General features: G+C 41.3%; 8 non-coding genes across 8 annotated transcripts; 5 read left to right on the top strand and 3 right to left on the bottom strand.

The window, feature by feature from the left end:
• The first annotated feature begins 2425 nt into the window (after window positions 1–2425).
• TRNAM-CAU (transfer RNA methionine (anticodon CAU)) lies at window positions 2426–2498 on the top strand. Its single transcript has one exon. It is a non-coding gene; the product is annotated as a tRNA-Met (tRNA).
• A 2888-nt stretch (window positions 2499–5386) lies between these two features.
• TRNAA-AGC (transfer RNA alanine (anticodon AGC)) lies at window positions 5387–5459 on the top strand. The gene has a single exon. It is a non-coding gene; the product is annotated as a tRNA-Ala (tRNA).
• A 1678-nt stretch (window positions 5460–7137) lies between these two features.
• TRNAM-CAU (transfer RNA methionine (anticodon CAU)) lies at window positions 7138–7210 on the top strand. The gene has a single exon. It is a non-coding gene; the product is annotated as a tRNA-Met (tRNA).
• Window positions 7211–9279: 2069 nt separating this feature from the next.
• Window positions 9280–9352, top strand: TRNAV-AAC (transfer RNA valine (anticodon AAC)). Its single transcript has one exon. It is a non-coding gene; the product is annotated as a tRNA-Val (tRNA).
• A 447-nt stretch (window positions 9353–9799) lies between these two features.
• TRNAA-AGC (transfer RNA alanine (anticodon AGC)) lies at window positions 9800–9872 on the top strand. Its single transcript has one exon. It is a non-coding gene; the product is annotated as a tRNA-Ala (tRNA).
• A 1211-nt stretch (window positions 9873–11083) lies between these two features.
• Window positions 11084–11156, bottom strand: TRNAM-CAU (transfer RNA methionine (anticodon CAU)). The gene has a single exon. It is a non-coding gene; the product is annotated as a tRNA-Met (tRNA).
• A 5847-nt stretch (window positions 11157–17003) lies between these two features.
• TRNAA-AGC (transfer RNA alanine (anticodon AGC)) lies at window positions 17004–17076 on the bottom strand. Its single transcript has one exon. It is a non-coding gene; the product is annotated as a tRNA-Ala (tRNA).
• A 558-nt stretch (window positions 17077–17634) lies between these two features.
• Window positions 17635–17707, bottom strand: TRNAA-AGC (transfer RNA alanine (anticodon AGC)). Its single transcript has one exon. It is a non-coding gene; the product is annotated as a tRNA-Ala (tRNA).
• Window positions 17708–23796: the final 6089 nt, after the last annotated feature.

A 23796-nucleotide genomic window follows, 5' to 3' on the forward strand; every position in this document is an offset into this window, starting at 1 on the left:
TGTTCCGACTATGGCTGGTGGTGGCCCTGGGTTTGGCACAGTGATATAGGGACTGGTCTAAGGCCAGATCCTCAAAGGCCGTCCTCCCCATTTTTGTATGCCTAAACTGTGGTTACTCCCTTATGACTTCAATTTGTTGTTGGAACCATAGAAGAGAAGGAAATAACTGGGAAAGCATAATAGATTTTTACATTCCTCTTTAATTCTTTAAAGTATGTTTGATGCTTGAAAGTGAAAATCATTACATTGTCTGATGGAATTTTCATTGTATCTATATGTACTATATGAAGGGGTTGTGGTAAAGGGACTAAATGGTGGTGAGGTCTATACACAACTTGAATGGTAATTTATTGATTCTAAGTATACTGTGAAATATTAAGGATGTATATGGTAATCAATACATCACCTACTAACAATGTTTAAATAAGTCAAGTAAAGGTAGGGAGGAAGAGGAGCAAAGAAAAACAAGAAACAAAGGAAACACGCTATTAATAAATTATTTAGTAAATCTAAAAGCAAACTTATTAATAATAATATTATTTGAGTTATTATAGTCAGCAGTTTATTTTTAATGCATTCTAACAATCCAGATATATCAGATAAAATCAGTTTGTCACAATATATTAAAAATATATATGCTGATTAGAAGAAATCCACTTCAAATACAGTTAGTTGTGAGATGAAAAGCTGTACTCAAGATTAAAAATTACATAGGAGATTGAAAGCAAAGAATAGGAAAACAGACCTCATGCAAGCATTAATAAAAAAAAAATAAAGTAGATATATTACTATAAGACTAAGTAGATTTCAAAGCAGAGAAAAATTCCAGGCATTAATTTGAAGAAGTGAAGTCGCTCAGTTGGGTCCGACTCTTTGCGACCCCATGGGTTACCACCCATGGCCTACCACGCTCTGCCTTCCTTGGGATTTCCCAGGCAAGAATACTGGAGTGGGCTGCCATTTCCTTCTCCAGGGGATCTTCCCAACTCAGGGATCGAACCTGTGTCTCCTGCATTGCAGACAGACACTACCATCTGAGCCATCAAAGCCATACAATTATAAGATGTCAACTCACTAGTAAAATAACTATCCTAAATTTGTATGCCTCTGACCACAGAGCTTCAAAAACCATAAGCAATAGCTAATGAAACTGAAAAGAAACATAGAAAAGTCCTCAATTATTGTTGAAGATGTCAACAATCCTCTCTCTTTAATTGATAGATCTAGTAGATAACAAATTGGAAAATTTGTGTGGGACTAAACACTATCCACCACTGAATCTAAATGACCTTATTAAGTAAAATTTCAGTGTCAGTAAAAAGAAGGATCAAAGAGTTGAGAGAAAAGCAAAATTATATCAAAACAAAGAAACCAAAAATTGTCAGTGTGAAGCAGAAAAGTGGTATTTTAGAAAGAGTTATTTAGCTGTAAATGCCAGGGAGACTGAAAGTGGTGAAACTGGAAGTGGATCATTCCTTGTCCATATTTATCCTTCCTACTCCTGAGGCCTGGGGGTAATCAGATTCCCTTTCAGTCCCCTAAGCCTGCAACAGTGCCTAGCACAGAGCAGCTCCACAACAATAATGCGCTGAATGAATGCAAAGTAAGTGATAGATTCAAAAAAGCTGCACAAGAATAATGTTTAGTATTTGGCAGATCATTTGATATGGATTTTGAAGGACTTGGAAGTCTAAGCCCAAAAGTCCAGCACAGAAGTTGGGAATTAGTGGGTGTGAGCTGGAGTAGAGAGAGAACTCACAATTTGAAATCTAATAATTTCTCTCAATTCATACTTTGCTGTTTAACAGAAATATTACTTAACTTCTCTGAGCCTTCATTTTGTCTGGGAAGTACAAAATATGATACACAAGTTTATTACCTAAATTCAAGTGGACTATATGAAATAATCTCCATAAATCTCTTGGTATGAATTAGTATGTAAGGCTGAAAAAACAAGGTGGCTCTTTGTCAGTTTGCCGTTTTTGTAGGAAGAATGCCTCCAGCCATGTAGGTACGAATGGAGATGTGGAGTAAGACAGAGAAGTCCAGATTTGAGGACTATTGATTCACTCAGTGAACTAATATTAACTAGGCAACTCCTATGTTTCTTTCAACATGGAGATCACGGAAAATGTAAGATCAGCTGAGATTTCTGAGGGCAGGAAAAGGCACATCTTTGGAATACAAGACTAAGAAGACAGCACATTAATTGTCCCTAGCCATGCAGCCAAGATGATCTTATTTTGGGGTGAATACTGGGAAAGGCATGGACTGCATCATTCCTAATGTGGACTCCACTGGGTTTGTCATTGGTTTATTGGAATGATTTTCAAGTATTCATTAAAAACTAGGAACTGATAAAAGTGTGGGTGGTCGGAAAATACTATTTCCTCTCTACTTTCAATACAGACTACTCATACCGTCTGCCCTCTTAGCGCAGTAGGCAGCGCGTCAGTCTCATAATCTGAAGGTCCTGAGTTCGAGCCTCAGAGAGGGCAGATAGTACTTTTTTTGGCCTGGCTAAAGTTATGTTGCAGGAAAAACCCAACAGCAAGTAAAATTAGGTGGGCACCAGCAAAACATTTGAAAAATGACCGAATATTTGCTTAGAAGGTTGAAATTAGATTTCAAGTTTGTTGCAATTCCCAGTAACTTCAGTAAAATCATTGGTGAAAAAGTTTAGATTCACCGGAAAGATTTCAGATCAAAAAGAGAGTTAGGACATGGGAATTAGGGTCAATGTTACAAAGCCTTCTTTGCACTCAAAGCTAGTGGGAAAGATACTTGTTTCCACCAGTTTTGCTCTATCATTCCTTCTCCACAAGACCTGAGTCCTCAGAAGACCTTTCCTGAACCCAACTTCGGGAAATATTGGATTTCTTTTTAAAATGAAGATTTATAAATCTCTGGTTCTTTTCTTATTTCACCCAGAAGAGAGCACAGACTTGGTCTTTGACCAATGTTCTCTGTCGCAAACAGTTGGACTCAACTGAGTGACTGAGCACACATGCACCCACTTTGACATCATACTACAACAAGGACAAAAAACGTGCTGTGAAGGGAGTGAGCATGATCTGTACTGGAGTATGCTAGCCTTTCCTTCTCAAAATGCATGACTTTTGGCTTGTGGGAGAGTGGACCTCCCATCCTTGTAAACAGAGAGAATCTGGTGAAAAGAAGGCTATTTTGTAATTGACATTTATGGGACCTATTGACCTGGGGCGGAGAAGGCGATGGCACCCCACTCCAGTACTTTTGCCTGGAAAATCCCATGGATGGAGGAGCCTGGTAGGCTGCAGTCCATGGGGTCGCTAAGAGTCGGACATGACTGAGCGACTTAGCTTTCACTTTTCACTTTCATGCGTTGGAGAAGGAAATGGCAACCCACTCCAGTGTTCTTGCCTGGAGAATCCCAGGGACGGGGGAGCCTGGTGGCTGCCGTCTGTGGGGTCACACAGAGTCGGACACGACTGAAGTGACTTAGCATAGCATAGCATTGACCTGGGGAAAGAGAGAAGTCTGTTGAGGGACAATTAAAGAAACAAGATGGACAACACAATTTGTGGGTCTGAGGACTGAGTTTGCCTGGGTCTGAGAGAGAACCAGAAAGATCCAAATTGTCAAAAACAAAATAAAAAAGAGGTGAAATCAGGGGAATTCTTAGAGTAAATTCATAAACAAGAATAGGAGTAGGATCTTTGGGTAGTTCTTCCTTATGGAAGTTTCTTACCCATCCATTCCAGCCCAACCATCACAGTACCTGTAATGACAGTCTAAATTAACACCTTCAGAAATATCTCCAAGAATTGAAACAATCTGGTGATATTTGACTTCCACATATAGAATCTCAAATAGAATTTTTCCTCTTTGCACATGCAGCTAAAATATTTTAAATGAGGCAGGAGGGATTCCAGCAGGTAATACAGGAAATATATTTAACAGCATTAGTGATCAGATCCTGATGAAGTCCAAAAATAGGAAGGAATGTTAAAGAGGGTCATGATTCTACCATGCAGAACTATGAACAGCCCTTGAACTTTGCTTTTCACTGAAAGGCTTCCCTCTCCTTTAACTATATCTTAAGCTTCTTCAGACACAAAGAATCCTATGGATGATGCCCTTGGAGGCTCTGTGAAAGGGTGGTCCTTCAGCAAGTCCACAATTTGGTTAGGCCTTTGGCACCACAGTCTTGAAATAAGCTGGAAATTTTCTTACATTTTGACTTTTCTATGGGTATTTGGTAACTGGGCTCTGTCTGGGTTTCCCAAATGCACACAGAGGACTTTTCTTCACCTCTCAGATTCTGACTAATATAACTTCTCATGTTGAATCAGACTTAGTAATATGCCTACTTCTTGGCACTCAGTCCCTAAGTCAAATGTTACTTTGCTAATGAGACCCCCTCCCTAGCTAATGCCTCTTATCGTGATTTCAATCTGTCCATCAACTTATAACACTTTCCTCACAAGCACTGTGTTTTAGAAATTGTCTTATGAATTTACATTTAAAGTTCCTGTCTCTCCTCTAGAATATAAGGATCTTGAGGCTCAAATCATTGTGTCCTCAGTGCCTGGAGTTAAGGCATAAATATGGCTTCTGCCTTGAAATGGAAGTATTAGGTAATAGGGAATCGGTAGATCAAATATAAGTGAATAATTTAATAAATTATTTTATTAACTTCCAAAATGTTACTCTCCACATCTGCCGATTTATTTTGCTCTTTCTTTATGCCTTACTTGATGTTTTAAATTTTATTGATGAATGGCAGTTTATATGACTTAAAATTTTCCCAGACAGAATTTTCTACTTTCCAATTAGTGAACAACAAAAAAAGATGTAAGGGAACACAGATGTTTAGGACTCCTGTTACAAAAGTCACAACAGATAGCAGTTTAGTGTTAGTCACTCAGTCGTGTCCGACTCTTTGTGACCCCATGGACTGTAGCCCATCAGGCTCCTCTGTCCATGGGATTCACCAGGCAGAATATCCAAATGGGTGGCCATTCCTGTCTCCATGATAACAGTTTAAAGTTGAGTGAAAGCTAGAACAAATTAAAAGCCTATTTCCTTTTGCATGTATCTTCTTACAACCATTTTTTTCTATGGGTTCTTAATATCTGGTTTCTTTTCAGTCAACAGTGAAACCCCAAAATGTTCCCTCTGTCTCTTCTTTTTCCCATGGTGACTTTCCCCTTCTTTCTTCAGCAGAGGAATAGATACCAATCACACTATTGCCTTAGGCATCTTTGAGAAGATGTGCCCTTAGTCCAGTCCTGGTTTCATTTTAAGGACCTTGAAATTTCCTGAAGTTCAGGCTGCTCAGAAGAGTAAATACAGTGGGGGTGGTACTCTGAAAAGCTAGAGGAAAAAACATAAGTATGAAGGTGGGGAATTAGCTCAAGTGGTAGAGCGCTCGCTTAGCATGTGAGAGGTAGTGGGATCGATGCCCACATTCTCCAGTTTTGGCTCCTTCAACTAAGGAGCTCCAGCTAACAACCACAAATCTTGCAACCTATACAAAAAAATGAGAAAAGCAGACACACATTGCACTCTCCTCTGGGCAAGGACAAGACTGGCTCTACGTCCCTGACCATTGAGCTTCAAAACTCATGAACTGAAGCTGATTAACTTGAAAGGAAAAACAGAGAAGCCCACAGTTATCATTATAGGTGTCAAAACTTCTCTCATTAATGATAGATCTAGTAGTTAAGAACACCATTCACCAATGGATCTAATTGACCTGACAGAGCAAAATCGCAATATAGAAAGGTGGAAAGAAGAGCCAAAGAGTTGAGAGAAAAGCAAGATCATATCAAAACTAAAAAATCAAGAATGGTCAGAGTGAAGCAGAGGGACATCATGAACACATATTTTTAGTCATTACTTGGCTGTAAATGCCAGGAAGACTCAAAGTGGTGAATCTGGAAGAGGATTGTCCCTTGTGCATATATATCCTTCTAACAGAAGTCTGGGTGATCATATTCCTTCTGAATCACCTGAAGCTACTACAGTGCCAGGCACAGAGCAGCTCCCCAATGAATATGTCCTGACTGAATGGAAAGGAAGTGATAAATTCAAGAGAGCTTCACAAAGTAATGTTCAGATTTGCCAATATTATTCAGCGAAAGTGGATTTTGAAGGAAGAGAATGAGCCAAAGTTTGACTTGGAAGTCTAAGCCTGAAAGGCCAGCAGAGAGGAGACTGGGAATTAGAGTGTGTATGAATGAGCTATTGTGGAGAAGAATGTACAGTGAGATTATCAGCTGCAGCAGAAAAAAATAACATAATTTGGAATTAGATAATCTGCTTCTCAATTCAGACTTTACGGTTTAGCAGACACATTACTTCTCTGAGTTACCAACATATATGGAAAATGCAAATTATGACACCTAGTTGTGAAAATTCAATTGGAATATATGAAATAATCTTCATAAATCTCTTAGTGTAATTAATAGCCCAATAGGCTGAAGAAAAACAGGGAGGTTTTTTTGCTAAATTCTGTCTGTAGTTTTTTTTTTGTTTGTTTTTTTCCAGTCTGTGTTTTTTGTAGAGAGAACATCTCCTGTCGTGTTCATGCAAGTGGAGATGTAGAGTGAGACAACGACATATGGAGTGTAGATAAATTTGAGGCGTATTCATTCACTCAGTCAGTGAATTAATATTAACTGGGTATCTCCTAAATTTCTTTTGAATATAAGGAAAGTGCAAGAGTGAGACCCGCTCCAGTGTTCCTGCCTGGAGAATTCCAGAGACGGGGGAGCCTGGTGGGCTGCTGTCTCTGGGGTCACACAGACTGACACGACTGAAGGAAGCGACTTAGCAGCAGCAGAAGCAGCAAGAGTGAGATCTCTGAGGGAGAGAAGAGGCCAATCATTGGAACACAAGAGAGGAAAAGAGCCGCAAAAGACAGGATTGTTCCTGGTCTTGCTGGCCAGAGTGTCCAACTGGTGGATGTATACCGTAAAGGTGTGGACGCCATCATTTCAGAGCGTAGAATCCGCCGGGTGCAGCATTGTCTTATATGGAATGGTTTTCAAGGAGCATTGGCTACATTTCTTTAAAACCTGGAAACTGATAGATGTGCCTGAAAAATATTATTTCATATTTTAATTAGAATGTGAAAGCTTCACCTTGTCTGCCTTCTTAGCGCAGTAGGCAGCGCATCAGTCTCATAATCTGAAGGTCCTGAGTTCGAGCCTCAGAGAGGGCAGCTTTGTTTTTTTCCTCCACAATCGAACTAGCCTAATGTTACTCTGCTAAAAAGAAAACGTATACAGGCTACACCAAAACCAAACCGAAAGGAACAAACAAAAAATCAACATAAAATAACTCTGGGAGTTAGTGAAGGACAGGGAAGCCTGGGGTGCTGCAGTCCATGGCGTCCCAAAGAGTCAGACACTCCCAATGGCAATTAAGGAATGGAAGATGTAAAATCATTTATTCTTTTTATCATGAAACAAATAATTCTTGTTTACACAACTATTCTGGGTGCAGTGAATCAAGAGTGAATAAGATCTCCAAATTTCCTTCCTTGTGGAGCTACATCCCTCCATCTTTTGCTTCTTTTAGAGTGCCAGGATGCAGAGAGCTTGAAGATTTGACTAATGTGGTTTTTGAGGGTTCTTACACTTTATCTCTGACATTCTGTGAGCTTGGAGGCTGGAGGGAGAAAGCGGAGACAGAGGTCACTTCTGGCATGCTGACAGGGTAGACAGTGTAGTAGCCTTTTCAGGATAATCAAATATCTTGAAACCACTTTATTCTTTGGGGACCAGAGACAATATGGGGACATATGTGATTGTGGGATTCCAATTTTGCCCAGTTGATTTTCCTTTAGAATGTGAAAGAGAAATGATACTCTGTTTTACTCCTTATATACGTTACCAAAATGATACTCAGAGATGGATTTCTGAAGGTTATGTTGTCCAGAGCTTCCTTCCTGCAGATTTGACCTTGCTGTTGCTTCCCCTTAAGGGTTCAAGGAAGGGAGGCACTTCAGGCTGCAGAAAGCACCATGCTAGTTACCTCTTTCTATTTTATGCCTCTCTGACCCTTTGAAAGATGGATGACCACCACTGGGGACTTGGAATACCGAATACAAAAGAATTAAAAGGAATGGAAAAAATCCTTTTTTCAGCACTGGGTGCTAAAAATGATACTACATGTTTATTAATCTTATGCAAGTTGTTTGATTTAACTTTGCAGTTCGTCCAAATATCATTATTCCCATTTTACAGAGAAAATTGAAGCTTAGAATAGTTGAACCATCTTTTTTTTCAGTTCGCATGGCTCTACGGAGCAAAACCAGAAGCACAAAGCTGATTTTTTTTTTTTCCCCTGTATTAAAATGTAGCCTTGTCCTTTAACCCTGCACTTAGTCTTTTCCTCCAGACCAATTCATTCATTAATTCACTATTATTATAAATGAGAGGATTTAATCTTCCATGCATCAGATATTAATTCACAATCACTTGTGTTTACCACCCAGATTCAAGTATTCTACATGCCTTTGACTCTTTCTTCTCCTTCAAATCTCTACATCCAGTATCTTGATATGTGCTTAAATGCCGTAGCTCTTTCCCGCACAGCTCTCCAGAATCTTTCTTTCTTCTCATGCACCTATGCCTTTGTCCATTCTGTGTTTATGGAGGATGTATTCCAAGCCAGCTAGTGTACCGGGCCGCAGGTACGGAAAGACTCATGCTATTATTAATCTCAGAGCTTAAAAAATAAACCTCAATCCTTTAAGATCTTACAACTTCTTTTTCTTTCTCTCTAATTCTATTTTCTCCATTTCCTACCTATTTGGCATTCAAAATAAAAAAGTTTCATAAAATATTTTTATTTTAAAGCCATGTGCCTGCATGTTTTTCAAGGGTTTTTAAGTCTCCCCAATTTTTTTCCCAATGTATCTTCATGTGTCCAGACTTTTTCAATCACTGTTTCTCTCCATGTCTATTTTACACAAGCACACACATGTACTCACACACTCTCTCACTCCACTCCTACTACACAGGTATATTTCTGAACACAGGAATTCCTACCATCCTGACTGTTCCTTCCATGCTGTTGATTCTTTATCCTCACACCTCAATGTCTGTATTTTTTTTTACTCTGTTTCATAGGATCTCACTACTTATTTTTGATAGTTCTTATTTGTAACAGGCTTTTTTGTTTGTTTGGTTTGGTTTGGCTATTCTCTTATGTGATGCAGATGTGAAACCATTCATGAGCCACCTCAGCAAGAACTGAGTATCTCAAAAACGGGATATGGTGTGAGTTTCCGTAGTGTAGTGGTCATCACGCTCGCCTAACACGCGAGAGGTCCTCGGTTCGAAACCGAGCGGAAACAATGGCTACTCTTTTACCTTCAGTCATCCGGGGGAAAATCAGTTCACTGCCTCCCCTGAAAGGAACGAGTTATCAACCCACTTCTTTTTGTTGTTTGGGTCCTCTTTTTAAGAAACAGATAATTATCCTGAGATAGTCTCGTCTGTTCTGGATGACTCCTCCCAACTGGGACGTGTTCTCTTCTGTCCCAGAAAATCAGAATCGGGAACCTTTGGAGTGCCAAACTTTTCCTATGGCTACTTTCTCCTTTCCTGGCAGAGAAGTAGGTACCAATTGCGCTCTTCCCTAGGGGCATCTCTGAGACGATGTATCCTTAGCCCAAATTCTGATTCCCATTAATGGGCTTGACATTTCCTGAAGTTTGGACCACCCAAAAGAAGGAAAAATGGAGAGGGTATGTTGATAAACTGCAGGGTGGGGAGAGAAGCGAAACATAAGACCTAACGGTGGGGGATTAGCTCAAATGGTAGAGCGCTCGCTTAGCATGCGAGAGGTAGTGGGATCGATGCCCATATCCTCCAGTTTTACGCGAGAGGCAGTGGGATCGATGCCCACATCCTCCAATTTTACTCTCAACTGAGGCGCTCTGATCTTCCAATCTCTATAAAGAAATTAGATACTTTAGACTCTTAGGGAAAGGACAAGACAGGATAGCGAGGGCTCTACTGGTTAGTACATCTACTACCAACGTATGACGTGTTATGCTACAGAATAGCTGAGTCATCTCAAGGGATATGCCCAGTTGCTCTTTTTTCCCCCTCCGTTTCTTCATGCACTTGGCCGCAAGGCGGCCCAATCCTGAGAAGCGCAGGGCAGGGCAGGGTCAATAAAGCCCCAACTTTCTTGTCAGGGGCAGAAACCGAGTGCCCCAAGTAACCAAAAAATATGGGGAAAGACCCTATGGGAAGCAAATACGTGAAGTTATTAGTTAGCTTCTGGATGCACCCGCGAGCTGTGAATAAGTGGCTCTGATCCTGAATAACAACCAATAATCGAATTGCTTAGATGGAAAATGACCAGCTCATCCTCGCATAGATTTTCTTCCTCTTTGAGCATCTTGGCCTGCTCGAGACCCCTCATCTCCCTTCCACTGTTTTCCTCCACTGGCTACAAAGTTGGCTTGTCAGTTAAGACATCTCCAGCTCTGACATGTGTGAAACCATACAAGGGGGGGAAAATCAGAAAGATCCGATTTATCACACGTCCAATATTTCAATGTCCAATATTTCTCTGTCTTCTTCGGGCTCATAAAAAAAAAAAAGTAAAGACTCTCCCTGCCCCCCCCCCCTCCCAAAGTCAATGTTTTCTACGTCTGTATTGAGTTGTAGTCAAGAGCTCAAGGAGATGCGCAGGAGGAGAATGCGGGCATAGACCCTGCAGGCACCAATCAGTGAAGTTAGTGAAGTACAATTCGCCGCGACAGTCTATTTTGAGCTCGTGGTTATTTCAGCACTAGAAGTTTTATGCCCTCCTTGGTTTTTCGGAACTAATATGAAGACTCAAGTGTTACTGCTGTCAAGGCGGAGCATCTCTAGAACTTCCGGAGAAACATTGCTGGAATGCTCGTCTAAATGGGAACCCGGAACGGTTATCGTGAGAAAACTCTGACACAATCTCACGTCTTGATACTTCACAGCAGAGCAAACTGCATGCCAGAGGTAAATGAATGCAAAAACAAAACTCAAGGAAAATGAACGCGCCTAAGGAAAAGCAAACAAAAGAAAAAAAGCCGTGCCCTCTCTGAGGCTCGAACTCAGGACCTTCAGATTATGAGACTGACGCGCTGCCCACTGCGCTAAGAAGGCTCTGAAATTAAGTTGTTGGCTAGGCTCTAAAGAAATTATCTAAGCCAGTGCTTGCCCTCTTGGCTTTTCTTGTTGCTTGCCCTCTTGGCTGTTCTTGGTTTCTGTTCATCTGGATCATCGGTCCCTCAGAGTGAACAGTCACATTTTCACCATCCAGAGTCTTGTCTCTGAAATGATACTCTCACCGAATAGTAGTTGGGTGAATGTATAGAAAATTTTCATACCTTGAAACATGTATGTAATTTTTTTTGCCCAATATTTTAGTTCTACCATATTTTCCAAAGTACGATTTGGGGTTATTTTTCAAAAAGTTAATGTGTGTTTGGATTTACCCATGTTTTTGTCTATACATTTTCTCACCATGATTTGCACTGTAAGTCTAATAGAATGCAAATTCTTCGTCTTTCTTATCTACTAATTTGTCCAAAAAGTCTAGAGCAGCGTCTTTGAAAATATTTACTAAGGAATATATCTATGAAAATTTCCTTCCTTTTATAGTATATTCTTGAGATTTCCTTTATTGAGGGTCTCTGTGGGATAAACTCTCAAATTTTCTTTTGTCTCATGCTATCTTTATATCACTATCATTCTTCAAAAATAGAGTCACTAAGTGTAATTTTAGTTGAAGAGTTATTTTATTTCTTCAATTTGAAAATTACCTTGAGCTATTTTCTAGCTAACAGTGTTACCTTTGCAGGCAATCTCTCTTCTATTTTTTGAGAATTGTTGTTAGTCTCTAGTGTCATTTTGGTACTCTTGCCCCTCTTCTTCCTCTCCTTTTTCTCCTCTTCTTTTACAGTTTCACTGTGATGTAACTGGCTATGGATTTCTTTTTATAGTCCCAGCTTTTGGTGAATTGGATTTCCTGAATCTTTTCTATAAATCTTGAATTTACAGGTGAAAAATTCTCATGTATTTATGCATTCATTTTTTAAATCATGGTCCCCTACCCAACATCCTCTCCTGTAGATAGAAATTATCACAATTGTCACTAAACAAGCCAGTGTTCAGTCAGATGACCATCCATGATAATCAGTAGAAAGAAATTGATGGAGGCATAGCCAAGTGTTGGAAATGTTTGAATATTAAATACAGCATTAATTTATTGCTTAAAATTAAATCCATATAGAAGATAGTAACAAAACCTCGCCATATTTTATTACCATCAGGGGCAGCCTCCTAAAATGAATATGTATAAATTCTAGAACTTGAAATTATACTGCTGAGAAGGGATGACCATCAGCAAGATGGCAAAATAGAAAGCCACAGACCTTGTTCCCTGACAGAGACACCAATTTAACATGAGTATATGGTCCAAAAAGCTTTTATGAGCTCTCCAGAAACCAGTTAGGAAGTTGCAGTACCCCCAAGTAATGCAGAGCCAGAAACAGCTGCATTGAAATGGATAAATAAAACTATGGCATTCCACCCACTACAGATTTTCCTCCAAGTTGACACAACTCAGAGAGATCAGGAGAAAATGACCAATTTATTGCTTCTGTCTTCGGACAGAAAGGGAAGAATGGAACATATGCCAAACATTCTGGGTTTTCAAGGGTTGGGGGGAGTCTGCCCAAGGGACTGGTTTCTTTCTCACTTGACTGGAAGCGCTCATACCAAACTCTCATACTTTGGATGCCTGGGGGCTCCTGAGAACAAAGGAGAGTTTGACAGCTTGAGGCCGCACCACAGAACCTGCAATACCATCGATAAACACAAGAGGGAGCAAGAGACTATCCGCTCCGGGAAAAGAAACCGTTACGGAAGCCTCTAGTGCGTTTTTCACTTCAAATTTGTTTTCTTCAGCTCTGTGACTTCTGTTTGGTACTTTCGTATATTTTCTCTTTGTTGAGGTTTTCATTGTGCTCATCCATTCTCCCAAGTTTGGTGACCATTTTTACGACCCATTGCTTTAAACTCTTTATCAAGTAAATTACTTATCTCCATTTTACTATTACAACCCTCCACCCCCAGAGGTTTTATCTTGTTTTCTCCTTTAGAACACATTCCCCATTTCCTCATTTTATTCCTCTGTGTTTTCTCTGTGTACTAGATAAAACAGAGCTTTCCCAGTCTTGAAGCAGTGGCCTCACGTAGGAAATGAACCTTATCTTCAACCTTGCTCTAACTCTTTTTTCTCCAAATAGAGACATCTATCTCATGGAATATTCTTATGGTTGTGTGAAGTGGCAGGTTCGAATTCTGTATGGTTTACTTTTGCTGTTTTGGCTTGAGCTTTAGATGTCATACCCAAATGCCATGTCATTCTTTGGCCTTATTAGCTGCCTCAGCCCTGACAGTTGGGGTTCATAGTTGAGGAATAGGCTCCAGGGAGGACTGGCCATAATCCTGGGTCTATTTCTCTTGGTGATCCTGGTAATGTGCTCTCTCAAAACGACAGAAAGTCTCTGCCAGTGAACTGCCAGATTGTTCAGGGAACCCACTGGACCCAACTTATGAGATAGACTACCTTCCAAACTTGAGGTAGGCTAGGTTCCTACCTGGCTTCCCTAGTGGATCAGGCAAAGAACCTGCCTGCCGGTGCAGGAGATGCAGATTCAATCTCTGTTTCGAGAAGATCTTCTGTATAAGGAAATGGCTACTCATTGAAGTATTCTTGCCTGGGAAATCCTATGGACATAGGAGCCTGGTAGGCTATAGTCCATGGGGTCACAAAAGAGTTGGACAATATTTCGTGTCTAAACAACAGCTACAAGGGTCCTACCAGATTGGACATGCTTTATCTGTTGTTTCAGTAGAATGGGGTAGGGGGCGGGTGTTGATGAGAAAGACAGTCTCCTGTACAGTCTTTTAGTCCCTACTTGGTCAGATAAAAACGGGCCTTCTGCCTGAAACACATCCTGTCCTGAGATAAAGAGCCCACATAGCCTATGTCAGGCTTATAACCCTATGTGGGAATCTATTTCCCTGTTTCATAGTTAATGTGTATTCTTTTGTTAAGCTTACGTGTTCATCAGTGACCCTCACGCCTGCTCACAGCTTCCAGCATTTCAGACTCCACAGGGAAGGGGTTGTGGTCCTACTGTGGCATGAGAGGGGTGTGCATAGCTGCTGTGGGGACCTACTGTGGCATGGGAGGGGTGTGCATAGCTGCTGTGGGGACCTGCTAGACATGGGGAGCTGACAGACATACTAAAGCTGACTTTGCTCTGTCTCTTCGCTATGGAAGTAAAGTTTTGTTCTATCCTGTGCTTGATTGTGTTGTTGTGTTTTCCTTGGTGACTCTGATACCAAGGTGCAGTGAGCAGACTGGACTTCTATTTCTGGTGATTGGCAGTAATGATGATCTTTGTTTCCCTCCAAGCAGTCAGAGTCCTCCCCTGACATCAGCAATCAGTACAAGGAGAACCTGTGAGTTTATTACCTTGATGGCAAAAAGGACTGTGTGGATGTGATCAAGGTTACAACCTTGAGATGAGGAAATACACTGGTGAGCCCAATATTATCCTATGAGTCCTTAAGAGTAGAGAAAGTTTCCAGCTATAGTCTTAGTTATGCAATGACATAAGGCTTGGAGACATGTGACATGAGAATAAAATGGTCCTTCATTGCAGGCTTCGGAGATGGAGGAAGAAGTCTATGAGCCAAAAGCTGCAGGAAGCCTAGAAGCTGAAAAGAGTGAGGAAGAAAATTCTTTAGAAAGGAACACAGCTGTGCCAACACCTTGATTTTAACCCAGTGTGCCCTGAATTAGACTTCTGAACTACAGAACTGAAAAACAATAAATTTGTATTGTTTAATCCACTAGTTCAGTTCAGTTCAGTTGCTCATTTGTGTCCGACTCTGTGACCCCATGGACTGCAGCATGCCAGGCTTCCCCCTCCGTCACCAACTCCCGGAGCTTACTCAAACTCATGTCCATCGAGTCAGTGATGTCATCCAACCATCTCAGCCTCTGTCGTCTCCTTCTCCTCTCGCCTTCAATCTTTCCCAGAATCCGGGTCTTTTCCAGTGAGTCAGTTCCACACATTAGGTGGCCAAAGTATTGGAGTTTCAGCTTCAGCATCAGTCCTTCCAGTGAATATTCAGGACTGATTTCCTTTAGGATTGACTGTTGGACCTCCTTGCAGTCCAGGGGACTCTCAAGAGTCTTCTCCAACACCATAGTTCAAAAGCATCAATCCTTCGGCACTCAGCTTTCTTTATAGTCCAACTCTCACATCCATACGTGACTACTGGAAAAACCATAGCTTTGACTAGATGGACCTTTGTTGGCAAAGTATGTGGTAATTTATTTATTGTTGTCATTTAGTCACTAAGTCACGTCTAGTTCTTTTGCGACCCCATGGACTGTAGCCCACCAGGCTCCTCTGTGTATGAGATTTTTCCAGGCAAGAATACTGGAGTGGGTTGCCATTTCCTTCTCCAGGGGGATCTTCCATACCCAGGGATCAAACCCCTGTCTCTTGCATTGGCAGGTGAATTCTTCACCACTGAGCCACCAGAGAAGCCCAGTGGCTTTGTTACAGGGACCATAAAGAACTGATTCACACCTCTTTCAGGGAATACAAAGGAGTCTACAGTCATCTCTGTCTTGAGAACTGCCATTCCTTCATTCAAAGCAACTCCAGGGTATGATGTCCCTTACATGTACAGCCTCTCAGTTAGTGTCTGATATATATTAACTGAGGGGCTTCCCAGGTAGCTCCATGGTAAATAATCCACCTACCAATGCAGGAGACGTGGTTTAGATCCCTGGGTGTGGAAGATCCCCTGGAGAAGGGAATGATTACCCACTCCAGTATTCTTGCCTAGAGAATCCCATGGAGAGAAAAGCCTGGCGGGACACAGTCCATAGCGTCACAAAGAGTCAAACATGACTGAAGTGACTTAGCCCACATGTACGCTCACATTTATGACTAACTGAATGAGTAAATTGAAACCGTATCTCATTTGTGTACCTAGATTATTGAGTAGGCTAATGTTGAGCTAATATGTAATTGTCCTCCAAAAGAAGAGCCATGTATTAATTTATAAAACAATCTATTGAGCCACAAGTTATTAATACTTCTGGACAATGTTTTACTTGATTTTTCTTTTTTTTTCTCTTATCCCTACTTCCAAAAGTTCTTCTATATTTATTTTGAAGGCTTCTCTTGTCTTAAACACATCAACAAACATCAACAAGAGCACAAAAGCTTTTTATTAACCTAAAGATATTATTCCTCAGCCTGCAGAAAGAATAGTGGACAGTGAACTGGAAGAAACTTGGCTTCCTGAATATTTTGTGGAACAAAGTGATCCTAACAGCCATAGACTGCTATCTCTTTCTGTCAAGTCTCTTTTGATCCCTTTAGACAGAATAACCCACTTCCTTCAACATTCTTATGGAACTTTGTACAGATATTTTTTCTAGTTCATATCCTATTGAGTTAAATTTGTCATCAATCCTAAAGGAAATCAGTCCCGAATATTCATTGGAAGGACTAATGCTGAAGCTGAAGCTCCAATACTTCGGATATCTGATGCGGAGAGCTGACGCATTAGAAAAGACCCTGATGCTGGGAAAGACTGAAGGCAGGAGAAGGGGATGACAGAGGATGAGTAGGTTGGACAGCATCACCCACTCAATGGACATGAGTTTGAGTAAGCTCCGGGAGTTGGTAATGGACAGGGAAGCCTGGTGTGCTGGAGTCCACAGGGTCGCAAAGAGTCAGACACAACTGAGCGACTGAATTGAGTAGATACACATACCAAAGGGGCAGTAGAACCAGTCTTGTCCTTGCCCCGAGGAGAGTGCAAGTGTGTCTACTTTTTTTATTTCTTTGTATAGGTTGCAAGATTTGTGGTTGTCAGCTGGAGCTCCTTAGTTGAAGGAGCCAAAACTGGAGAATGTGGGCATCGATCCCACTACCTCTCACATGCTAAGCGAGCGCTCTACCACTTGAGCTAATTCCCCACCTTCATACTTATGTTTTTTCCTCTAGCTTTTCAGAGTACCACCCCCACTGTATTTACTCTTCTGAGCAGCCTGAACTTCAGAATATTTCAAGGTCCTTAAAGAGACCAAACCAGCCAGTCCTAAAGGAAATCAGTCCTGAATATTCATTGGAAGGACTGATGCTGAAGCTGAAACTCCAATTCTTTGGCCACCTAATGTGAGGAACTGACTTGTTGGAAAAGACCCTAATTCTGGGAAAGATCAAAGGTGGGAGAAGGGGATAACAGAGGCTTAGATGGTTGGATGGCATCACTGACTCGATGGACATGAGTTTGAGCAAGCTCCAGGAGTTGGTGATGGACGGGGAAGCCTGGCGTGCTGCATTCTATGGGGTCACAAAGAGTTGGACACAACTGGCTGACTGCACTGAGTAGATACACATACCAAAAGGACAGTAGAACCAGTCTTATCCTTGCCCAAGGAGAGTGAAAAGTGTGTCTACTTTTCTCATTTATTTGTATATGTTGCAAGATTTGTGGTTGTCAGCTGGAGCTCCTTAGTTGAAGGAGCCAAAACTGGAGAATGTGGGCATCGATCCCACTACCTCTCACATGCTAAGCGAGCGCTCTACCACTTGAGCTAATTCCCCACCTTCATACTTATGTTTTTTCCTCTAGCTTTTCAGAGTACCATCCCCACTGTATTTACTCTTCTGAGCAGCCTGAACTTCAGAAAATTTCAAGGTCCTTAAGACTGAACTGACTGTCTCATGCACAGGGATAGCAAAGCAAAATCCATCTTGATTGACTGACAGACAGTGGGTATTGTAAGATACCTGAGCTTAAGTTTTGTAAAGTGGAAAAGAAAAGTCACCACTGACTGGTGTTAGTACCATGAATGTGGGGGAGGAAATTAGTAATTTGTCTCACAGATTTTTCATGAACTAAGCAAATATCTATTTCATTTTCAACTATGATTTATTAATGATAGGAACCAATTTTTTAAAAAATTTCCTATTTCCAGTGCCCAAATAGACCGTAGGTTAGACTGCAAACTGCATAAATTTTAATGATACATGAGACACCCAAATGAATTTTACAACTGTGAGAAGCCATTTTGAGGCATTTGTTCATTCTCCTCTTGTTTGGTTATACTACAGTGGAAAAATCTGAGATACCCTAGGAAATCAGGAGGTAAAAAACAGCAATGCTATCCTATTAACATTGTTGAAGCATAAACATGGTGATTTATTTTCTAAAAATACATTAATTCAGTCAGTCAGTCAGTTCAGTTGCTCAGTCATGTCCAACTCCTTGTGACCCCATGGACTGCAGCACACCAGGCTTCCCTGTCCATCACCAACTCCTGGAGCTTGCTTAAACTCATTTCCATCGAGTCAGTGATGCCATACAACCATCTCATCCTCTCTTGTCCCCTTCTCCTCCCACCTTCAATGTTTCCCAAATCAAGGTCTTTTCCAGTGAGTCAGTTCTTCACATCATGTGGCCAAAGTATGGAGCTTCAGCTTCAGCATCAGTCCTTCCAAGGAATATTCAGGACTGATTTCCGTTAGGATTGACTGGTTGGACCTCCTTGCTGTCCAAGGGACTCTCAAGAGTCTTATCCAACACCACAGTTCAAAAGCATTAATTCTTCAGCACTCAGCTTTCTTTATAGTCCAACTCTCACATCCATACATGACTACTGGAAAAACCATAGTTTTCACTAGATGGACATTTGTTGGCAAAATAATGTCTCTGCTTTTTAATATGCTCTCTAGGTTGGTCATAACTTTTCTTCCAAGGAGCAAGCATCTTTTAATTTCATGGCTGCAGTCACCATCTGTAGTGATTTTGGAGCCCCCCAAAATAAAGTCTCTCACAGTTTCCACTTTTTCCCCATCTATTTGCCATGAAGTGATGGGACCAGATGCCATGATTTTAGTTTTCTGAATACTGACTTTTAAGCCAAGTTTTTCACTCTCCTCTTTCACTTTCATCAAGAGGCTTTTTAGTTCTTCACGTTCTGCCATAAAGGTGGTGTCATCTGCATATTTAAGGTTATTGATATTTCTCCTGGCAATCTTGATTCCAGCTTCATCCAGTCCAGCATATCTCATGATGTACTCTGCATGTAAGTTACATAAGCAGGGTGACACTATACAGCCTTGGGGTACTCCTTTTCTTATTTGGAACCAGTCTGTTGTTCCACATCCAGTTCTCACTGTTGCTTCTTGACTTGTATACAGATTTCTCAGGAGGCAGGTCAGGTTACTGGTTTTTAATTTGGACTTAATCATTTCTGAACAAGACCAAAGCAATACAGATACATTTCTCTGCTTTGATCTCTGATACCTTCTGTTCAAGTCTAATTCCTCTTTGTACTGCAGTGAGTAATTCCTCTTTGTACTGCAGTCGCCAGCTTTTCCTGTCTCCTAAGTGGCCTCTCTACATCAAATACCCTTTTCCTGAATCCTCAACCTCTCTACTGACTTTTATCCTTTAACAACATACTAAAATCTCCTGCACCCTGAAGCCTCAGGCCCTGCCCGATGTTTAAGTCCTATGTTCTATGCTAGAGATGGTCTTTGTTCATCTTCATAGCGAAGCTTCTGAAAGATGTTTCAGAAGATGATGACACTGCCTGTATTCTCTATTTCCCTTTCCACCACACTCCACAGAAACTTCCCTTACTAAAGATGAAAACCTCTTTTTTCCTAAACTCCACAGAGCCGCTTTAGAGAGATAGAATAGAGTAGTGGTAACAAGCACGTACTTAGAAGCCATATCCCCCAGAATTTAAATCCCCATTCTACTTCTTATCAACTGCATGATTTTGCCCAAATTTTGTACCTCATCTTCCTCATTTATAACAGGGGCTTATTGTAAGGACTAAAACACATAGGGTTGTTGCATGATTAAGTGAGCTAATACTGCTGCTGCTGCTGCTAAGTCGCTTCAGCCGTGTCCAACTCTGTGCGACCCCATAGACAGCAGCCCACCAGGCTCCCCCGTCCCTGGGATTCTCCAAGCAAGAACACTGGAGTGGGTTGCCATTTCCTTCTCCAATGCATGAAAGTGGAAAGTGAAAGTAGGAAGTCACTTGGTCGTGTCCAACTCTCGGCGACCCCTTGGACTGCAGCCCACCAGGCTCCTCTATCCATGGGATTTTCAAGGCAAGAGTACTAGAGTGGGGTGCCATTGCCTTCTCCAGAGCTAATACTATAAAGTGCTTAAAACGGTACCTAGAAGATAGTAATTATCATGTAAACCTTATCCAATAATCTTTGGTGCTATCTCATCCAGTATCTTTCAGAATATTTGACATTGTTCTCAACAACCTTTTAATTGAAATTCTCCCTTGATTGTCATGACCTATTTTTGTTCATTTACCTAATTTGCTGGCTGCTCCTTCTTATTCTTTATCTTGGTTTCCAGGCTTCCTGCTTTGCCACTCTCTGTATTTAAAACTAAAACAAAATCATACTTTTTAAAGATTTTAAGTTTGGGGATAACTGAACTATTTTATGAATGGGTTCCCATTTCCTACAAGATAAAATTCATGAGTTGAAATCACATTAGAAAATCTCTGACCTATTTCCCATCCTCCATTCCAACCCCATCTTCAACTCCTTCCTTCTAATCTTCAAGCTTCACCTCAAGTCCCACGTTGTACAGAGTCATTTCTGACCCTTTCTCAAATAAGTGCGCCCTCTTCCTGTTCCCAGACTAATTCATGTAACTTCTACCTTTGTCACACCATGTGACACCTGGTGCTGTGAAGCCTCAGAGGAACGGAACTGAGTCTTTCCCACCTTTAAATTCCTAACATTCAGCCTACTGTCTGGTGAGTTGGAAGTGTTCAACAAACATCTGTTGAGTAAATGAAACAATGAATAAAATGAGCACTTTGCTTGGGTCAATGCATCTTTAAAGAAAAAGCTACAGAGTTCAATTCAACACTTACTGAGACCTTCCTATACACAATGCAGAGATCAGAATTCAAAATTTTACTACAACAAAATCACTACTATTGATGTAGCCATATAATACAATCCTGGCAAGCACAGGCTCTGGTATGACTGTTCATATTTCAGCTTCCCTAGTTACTAAGTGTGTGATCCTGGACAAGTTACTCAATCTCTTCCTGCATCAGTTTCCTCCTAAGATAAAAATAATAACAAACATCTTATAGAATTTTTGTTACAAGTTAAACAGATACTAGGAGGTGCTGGTGGCTCAGTGGTAAAGAATCTGCCTACAATGCAAGAAACATGGGTTCCATCCCTGGGTGCAGCAAGATCCCCTGGAGAAGTAAATGGCGACCCACTCCACTATTCTTGCCTGGGAAACTCCATGGACAGAGGAGCCTGGCGGGCTATAGTCCTTGGGGATAGCAAAAGAGTTGGATGTGATTTAGTGACTCAACACAATAATGAGATAATACATGTAAAATGAGAACAACATCTGGAATATATCACATACTCTGAAGTTATTAAAAATGATTTCAAATATTAAAAAGGCTCTGTATAGAATATTTGGGCCTTCCTTAGAAATTTTCATTAAAAACAAACATAAAACTAAGTTGTAGCTCCTCTGGGGAAGAATTCCAGAATTAGGAACATAATTAGTTTATCTTGAACGTAAGAGTGTTAAGGTATGTTTGAGCCCTCTCAGTGTCTCTGGAGGGTATGGGGTTTGATTCTAAACATGATTTCGCCCCTCCTACTGTCTTGCTGTGGCTTCTCATTTGCCCTTGGCCTCCTCAAAGTCACTCTAGCGACAAATGGCTAACATCCGTTGGATCACCGAAAAAGCAAGAGTTCCAGAAAAACATCTACTTCTGCTTTATTGACTATGCCAAAGTCTTTGACTGTGTGGATCACAACAAGCTGTGGAAAATCCTTAAAGAGATGGAAATACCAGACCACCTGACCCGCCTCCGGAGAAATCTGTATGCAGGTCAAGAAGCAACAGTGAGAACTGGACATGGAAAAACAGACTGGTTCCAAATCCAGAAAGGAGTATGTCAAGGTTATATATTGTCACCCTGCTTATTTAACTTCTATGCAGAGTACATTATGAGAAATGATGGACCGAATGAAGCACAAGCTGGAATCAAGATTGCCAGGAGAAATATCAATAACGTCAGATATGCAGATGATACCACCCTTATGGCAGAACGTGAAGAACTAAAAAGCCTCTTGATGAAAGTGAAAGAGGAGAGTGAAAAAGTTGGCTTAAAAGTCAACATTCAGAAAACTAAGATCATGGCATCTGGTCCCATCATTTCACAGTAAATAGATGGGAAATCAGTGGAAACAGTGTTCATTTTGGGGCAGCTTTATTTTGGGGGCTCCAAAATCACTGCAGATGGTGACTGCAGCCATGAAATTAAAAGATGCTTGTTCCTTGGAAGAAAAGTTATGACCAACCTAGACAGCATATTAAAAAGCAGAGTAACTACTTTGCTAGCAAAGGTCCATCCAGTCAAAACTATGGTTTTTCCAGTAGTCATGTATGGTTATGAAAGCTGGACTATCAGGAAAGCTGAGCACCAAAGAATTGATGGTTTTGAACTGTGGTGCTGGAGTAGACTCTTGAGAGTCCCTTGGACTGCAAGGAGGTCTAATCAGTCCATCCTAAAGGAAATCAGTCCTGAATATTCATTGGAAAGACTGATGCTGAAGCTGAAGCTCCATACTTCAGCCACTTGATGTGAAGAACTGACTCATTGGAAAAGACCTTGATTCTGAGAAAGACTGAAGGCGGGAGGAGAAGGGGATGACAGAGGATGAGATGGCTGGATGGCATCACCACGGACTCAGCGGATACGAGTTTGAGTAAACTCCAGGAGTTGGTGATGGACAGAGAAGCCTGGTGTGTTGCAGTCCATGGGGTTGTAAACAGTGGGACACAACTGAACGACTGAACTGAACTGAAGAGTGTTAAGACACTGATGATGCTCTCATCACTCCCTAATCTCAGTATTGTTCTCCCAGTTCAAGTCTTTGTTCTCTATATTCCCAGTATTCATCCTTCCCCTTTGATGTCTGAGGGCTTTTACGAAACTTTTTTTTCATTGAACAACTGAGCAGGGGGAGATGTAGATATAGATACATTTACTTCAATCTGAAAGAAAACTCATTTCTGCTCCAGCCCAAACATGTGATTACTTAAGTTGATTGCAGCCCTGGAGACAATCATAAAGGACTGGGAAACATCCTACAATCACAGCAGATCTATCCTCCTCTGCAGTTTCCTATACCCACAAAAAGCCAACACTACCCCCTCTTTAAAGCATTTTATCCATCTCTCTGGCCACATCTTAGGTGACGGAACGCTTCCACTGTGCTTTGGGAGCCTCGATTTCTTTCAGATCCTTCCCGGGTGTTTTCCCCAGGGTCGGAGGCGTCCATCTCTTGTGACGCTACTCTGGCCTACAGTTCTCTTTCAACAGCCTTGAAGAAAGAGAACAGAAGTCGGAAACTGTAATATACACAGGGTTGCTTCTTCCTAGACAAGCTGGCAGTGGGGTCCTCTAGTCACCCTGCATACCTCCGCAGAATCAGAAAGTACCCTTAAGTACAGTCCTCTTCAGCTCCGCCCCCGGAACACCACGGTCCCTGGAGCGCAGGCGCCCCAGGGCCCCGCCCCCCATTTCAAAGGCTCGGTCCCTATTGGCCCAGAAGCCGGGGATGGAGCGCCCTGGTCTCGGAACCGGGGAGATCATGTGATT

The sequence above is a fragment of the Bos grunniens genome, chromosome 23 (assembly GCF_055505025.1).
Source record: "Bos grunniens cultivar Pamir isolate PY7600 chromosome 23, Bosgru_T2T1.0, whole genome shotgun sequence".
NCBI lineage: Eukaryota > Metazoa > Chordata > Mammalia > Artiodactyla > Bovidae > Bos > Bos grunniens.